Raw genomic sequence first — 5,994 nt, 5'->3', positions numbered from 1 at the left:
ACAGAACAAGGGGAAGTGTGGTCTTGTACCCAGGAGTCTTTACTGCTGTTTCTGACTTGTATGGTCATGTGATCATAGGCAAATGGAGGTAGAACCTCTCTGACCACTTTACTAGGGCTGTGGGGAAGGTATAATGTGTCTTTCTTTCTTAGACAACTCCTGAGAGGAGGGGCAGGATAGACCCCTGAGGTTGGAGAGACCCAATGTCACTGACCCCATCCCTCTGAACTCACCCCATCCTTCTGGGCTGTTCTTCGCTACCCTTACCCATGAAGGTTGCATGTTGACCTCTTAAGGACTCCATGACATGCAGACCCTGACCAACCTTGGGGTTGAAGACATTTTCTTTTTTGCACCAGCTACCCGAGTTCCTGCTGAATTCCAGCTCCAGAGACCTGTGGCCTAAACTCTTCTTATGGGGAGGGGCCAACAGCTCCTTCTCGTCCCCTGCCTTAAATCCAGTTCTTTGCCTCAGGGGTCTCTTTTCCATGGCCTTGCAGGGTCCCATCCTCTTTTCTCCCCACCTCGCTTTCTGAGCTCTGTATCAGGGTGAGGGACCAGGATTACTGCCTTTTGTGGGTATTATCTTCTCACCCCATTTAAACTAACATAGCCTTTGCAGCAAGTCTGAATCTTGTAAATTTAAAGCTCACTTTGAGCAGGATTCACTAACCCTCTAATGGATATCTCCAGAGTAAACTTGAGCCTATAAATCAGACACCTTTAAATTATTTTTTACCGCAAGGACTGGAAATCGGGAGTACCCACGTCCTTCCTTCTGGGATCCATGGGGATGACTGGCATGATGGCTGTGATGGAGAGATGCCCCTGTACTGTGTCTGTAAACAACTCTTAAAGCCCCTGCCCAGGCCCTTCACTTCCCTGGGAATTTCGCTGGTATTTGCTGTGCTAAGCACACCCGGAGATGGGGGTACCTCTGGTCTCACCGTCAGGCTGTGGGATCCAAAGTGGGAGCCTACCCCTCCCCCCCAGTTACTAAAGGGCTTGTCCATTAGGGGTGACTTTGTTCTCACAGGAATGGTCTTTGGAGCTGACTTATGAAGGGCCTCAAGTTTAGCTTAGGGCTGCAGTAGAGGTGCTGGATAAACTCCAGTGAGATGAATATGTCCTTGGGTAACGGGAAGGTATCTTTTCTTAAAAAAAAAAAAAAGAAAGAAAGAAAAAAAATGCAGGTTTCCGAGGAGAACCTTTTGAGTCACGTAAATACCTCACTATCCTGGAAAGCAGGGCCTGGATAGTGATTGGGGTCATTGCCTTTGTGGGCAAGAATGGGTTTTGCTGTTGCTTTGAGCAGTGGGTGGGCAGGGTGGGGCGAAGGAATGGATTGGGGGTCTTAGTTGATGCCCTGGGTTAGGGGCACAGGAGTGTTTATTTTAAGAACCTGCCATGTTTTTTTAATCACTGTGATATTTCCATTCCTTTTTCCTAAAACAAAGAGAAGAAGTTCCCCTGACTCCCTGTCTAAGCACTAAGGGCTGTGACTTAAGAATGGTAGCGTTTGGTCCTTCGTGTCGGAACTGTGGTATCTTTGTCTACTTTGATCGTTATTATTTTTTTAAATGTCAGGATGAATTGTCAAATGTGTGTGTGTGCGCGTGTGTGCATGTGCGCGCGTGTGCGTGCGTGTGTGTGTGTGTGTGTGTGTGTGTGTGTCTTTTGCTTCTCCAGAACGGGAAGTTGTCTTTATGCTGTGAACTGCAATGGGTGGGCAGCTGACTCTCTGACTCTCTGAGCAGTTTCCTGAACCAATGCTGTCCCACCACTCACTCGGTTTCTTATGCTTCCACCGTGGGCATGTGGCTAGCCAGCTCCTCGCTCTCACCGTTGTGTGCTGGGCTACTCCAGTACACTCGTTGCTCTGACCGTGTGGCATCCTGTGTCATCCCCACTGCACAACTTGACCTTTGTTTCCGTGACCTCGGCGCGTGCTTACTGCCCCTTCCTCCCACACCAGGACACCGTGCCTCCGTCCATCACCTACCTCGCCACTGTCCCCGTCGGTCCCCTTCCAGTTTCTCCCTAAATGTATGTTTTTGTTCTTTCTGTTGGTTTTTTATTTACGTCCCTCTAGCCTCCCACTTCCTCCCACTTCCTCCCATCTCTGCCGATATGCTTTTGTTCCTAGCTGGCCACAGCATTCCTATGGTGAACCCTGATTTAATGAAGGCACGGAGACAGGATTCTTGGGAGATCCTCACTCCGAATGTCTGTTTCCCAGGGTTCATGCTCTCCCTGTTGGTTGGGCCTAGCTCTGCCTTGTTCCTTCCTGGTGTCTGTCAGTCTCTTTTCTTTCCTCTGTCGTCCCACTGGGGCAGCATCTACTGATGGATTCTGTTCTGATCGTGTGATTGTTGTAATTTGTTCTTCTGTGCGCAAAAGGAAGGGGCTTCTTGACTCTCTTCCAAGTGAGATTGTAGATGTAGATTTTCCATTGTTGGATCTAGATTTTTTTTTTTATTCCCTTTTCTTCTCCTTTTTCTTTTTAATTTTTTAAATCTTTTTATTTTAAATTTTTTGGGGCTATTTTTTTCCTTTTGGTTCCAGAGCTGAGACCTTGTGCATGCATGTAGAAAATTGTAAAATGTAAATTTTTTTTAATATATAAAAAGCTTGTTTTTACATTTGCGGTGGATTAAACATTATGGCAATTTTAGGGATTTTTTCTTAAACATAGGAACTAAAACTGTACAAAATTTTTTTTTATATAAAATAAAGACATTTGACTTTGGTGGGGGTATTCTGTTGCTTTTCTTTTTTCAAAGTGGGAGCTAAAGGAGGTTAAGGAATCCGGGCGGTAGGGGGCAGTGTGGGCCTTGTCATGCCGCTGGCTCCAGGCAGTGTGGAGAATGAGGGAAAATGAGAAACTGCTGTTAACTCTGGTCCTGAGGCAGAGAGCTGTGATGGTTAATCATCCGGGGGTGGTGCTCAGGAAGAGTGGGGGGGATTACTCTCAGCCTGTGTCTTCCCTTATAAGCCTGTGTTTGCCTGGCCTCCAGGTGAAAGTAAGGAGTGGACTGTCTGAACCAGGCAATGCTGGTATGATGGCTCCTCATGTTTCATTTATAAAAATCCCCAGTGTTACCTCTGGTTTTATTTACTTTTAAAAGTTGGGATCCTGTGGCTGGAAAGATGGCTCAGTGTTAAGAGGACTTGTGGCTCTTTGCAGGAGACCCCAGTTCAGTTCCCAGCACCTATATTGGCAGTGGCTCATAACCACCTGTAACTCCAGCTCCAGGGGATCTGGTGCCCTCTTCTGGCCTCTAGCACTTACTCGTGTGTGTGTGTGTGTGTGTGTGTGTGTGTGTGTGTGTGTGTGTGTGTGTATATATGTGTATAAATATATAACTACATATATATTTAAATCTTTTTTCTTTATTGTCTCATACAATATGTTCTGACTGCAGTTTTCCCTCACTCCGCTCCACCCATTCCCCTCTCCCTACTTCCCCTCTTCCCCAATTCTAGTGCTTCTCTGTTTCCCTTCAGACAAGAGCAGGCCTCCCAGGGATATCAAGTGAATACGGTATATGGATGAGTGTTCCCCTCTCTCCACATCCTCACCAGCATGGGCTGTCACTTATTGATCTTAACCATTCCAACAGGTCTAAGGTGAGATCTTAAAGTAGTTCTTGCATTTCCTAAAGTGGATGTAATGATTAATGGAGTCCAATCAAAGGTCTATTGAAGATCCACACACCTATGGACACCTGAGTTTTGTTAAAGAAACCAGAAATACTTAATTGGAAAAAAAAAAAAAAGAAACCATCTTCAACAAATGGTGCAGGTCTAACTGGATGTCTGCATGTAGAAGAATGCAAATAGATCCATATTTATCACCCTACACAAACTCAAGTCCTAGTGCACCAAAGACCTCAACCTAAAACCAGATGCGTCGAACCTGACAGAAGAGAAAGTAGGAATAACCTTGAACTCATTGGCACAGGACACAACCATATGAACAGGACACCAAAGGCACAGGCATGGAATCTCATGAAACTGAAAAGCTATTGTAAGGCAAAGAACACAGTCAACAGGACAGAACGTCAGCCCACAGAATGGGAAAAGATTTTTCACCAACTCTACATCTGATAGAGGGCTACTATCCAAAATATACAAAGAACTCAAGAAACTAGGCCCCAGTAAACCAAATAACCCAATTGGAAAATGGTATAGATTTAGACAGAATTCTCAATAGAGGAGCCTCAAGTGGCTGAGAAGCAAATGTTCCAAAGATAATCTTAAGAGGAAGGAGGTCTTACTGTGGAGCCCAAGCTGGCTTTGAATTCCTGGGTTCCAGAGAGTCTTCTCCCTCACCTTCCAGAGTGATGGGTTAAAACTATGAAAGTCCATGGGGTTGTGGTGGTGCAGCCTTTCATCCCAGCACTCGGGAGGCAGAGGCAGGTGAATCTCTGGGTTCGAGGCCAGCCAGACTGGTGTCTGGAATGAGTTCAAGAACAGCCAGGGGGCTGGAGTGATGGCTCAGCGGTTAAAAGCACTGACTGTTCTTCCGGAGATCCTGAGTTCAATTCCCAGCAACCACATGGTGGCTCACAACCATCATAAGGAGATCTGGTGCCCTCTTCAGGCAGGTGGATGTATATGCAGCAGGGCATCATACATTAAATAAATAAAATTCGAATCTTAAAAAAAAAAAAAAAAAAAAAAAAAAAAGAACAGCCAGGACTACACAGAAACCGTGTGTAGGTTCTGGAAACAAACAAATCAAACTAAACCAAACTAAAAACCAAAAGAAGTGTAACTCTATAGCGGGCTCTCTATGAACACCTGTGCTCTTGTCCTCTTCTCTCCCCATCCTACCCTCCCTGCTATGTAATTGGGTTAGCCTCACACTTGCTATCTTCCTGTCATTGGCTCCTAAGTACTGGGTGGTATTACAGGTGTGCTCTAGGTTGGGCTCCTAGTCTTACATGGTTTAAGACAAACCTAAGCTCTCCTCTGTGGAGCTGACAGACTTACTAGATGGCTTTCTCCTTTTCCCTCATGGCCCTTCCAGATGTGGATGTGAATGTAAGACCCAGTCTATTGAAGATGCCAGATCAGAGGACCTAAATGGGGGGAGGGGGGCAATCAGTGTTCAGCAGTGTGGAGTTTCTGATCCTAAGGTGTGTGTGGTAGGAGAGGGGGTTTAAGACTCGAAAGAGTACCCCCTTGAGAATAAGTTTTATTTCTACAAGCATTACTGGTCTCTTCTAACTCCCCACATAGTGCCGGTGCGCAACAAAAATATTGTTCATGAGGCCGATGAGATGGCTCAGAAGCTAAGAGTACTGTACGTTTTTCTAGAGGACCTAGCAATCACAGGGCAGTTCACAATCATCTGTATCTCCAGTGACTTCAGAGGACAGGATACCTTTTCCCAGCTTCTGAGGACACCAGACATTCATGTGGTCTACAGACATCCATACATGCAAAATCCCATAGGTATTTTTAAGCCCGTCTTAAAAAATAACAGTAATTAAAATACTGCTAAATGAATAATGGGTTGGATTAACATGATAAGGACTGGAAAGATGGCTCAGTCAGTAAAGTGCCTGCCACACAAGCATGAAGACCTGAGTTCAAATCCCCCAGCACTCATATTAAAAGCTGAGTAGCAACAGTGGTTTTGCTGGGGAGGAAGGGAGACCAAGATTCCCGGAGTTCATTGGCCAGCCAGCTTAGCTCCACCCTGTCTCAAAAAATAAGGCAAGAGAGCAATCAAGGAAGACATCACTTCCACATGCATGCATATGTGCACATGACCACACAAACTCAACATGTGCATACATGTATGCACATGACCACACAAATTCAACACACAGACAAATACACACACACACACACACACACACACACACACACACACACACACACACACACACACACACACCACTAAGGACACACAGGACCCTTAGCTTTTGTTGCTTTGTTTTGCAATAGGCTCTTGTATCCCAGGCTGTCCTTCAACCTCTT

At 45.6% G+C, this 5,994-nt stretch overlaps 1 protein-coding gene across 11 annotated transcripts in view; it reads left to right on the top strand.

Annotated features, from left to right (window-relative positions):
* Positions 1-2,758, top strand: part of Vangl2 (VANGL planar cell polarity protein 2) — a 26,658-nt gene extending 23,900 nt beyond the window's left edge. For 10 of the 11 annotated variants that reach the window (XM_087580283.1, XM_087580284.1, XM_087580285.1 and 7 more), the window contains one exon: positions 1-1,534. This exon is cut by the window's left edge and continues 964 nt beyond it. The gene's annotated coding sequence lies outside the window, so the exon portion shown is untranslated. The other variant, XM_087580288.1, reaches the window with a different exon arrangement.
* The last annotated feature ends 3,236 nt before the right edge of the window (positions 2,759-5,994 follow it).

This window comes from Rattus norvegicus, chromosome 13 (assembly GCF_021556685.1).
Source record: "Rattus norvegicus strain SHRSP/BbbUtx chromosome 13, alternate assembly SHRSP_T2T, whole genome shotgun sequence".
NCBI lineage: Eukaryota > Metazoa > Chordata > Mammalia > Rodentia > Muridae > Rattus > Rattus norvegicus.
This window is presented reverse-complemented; position numbering and strand designations above follow the sequence as displayed.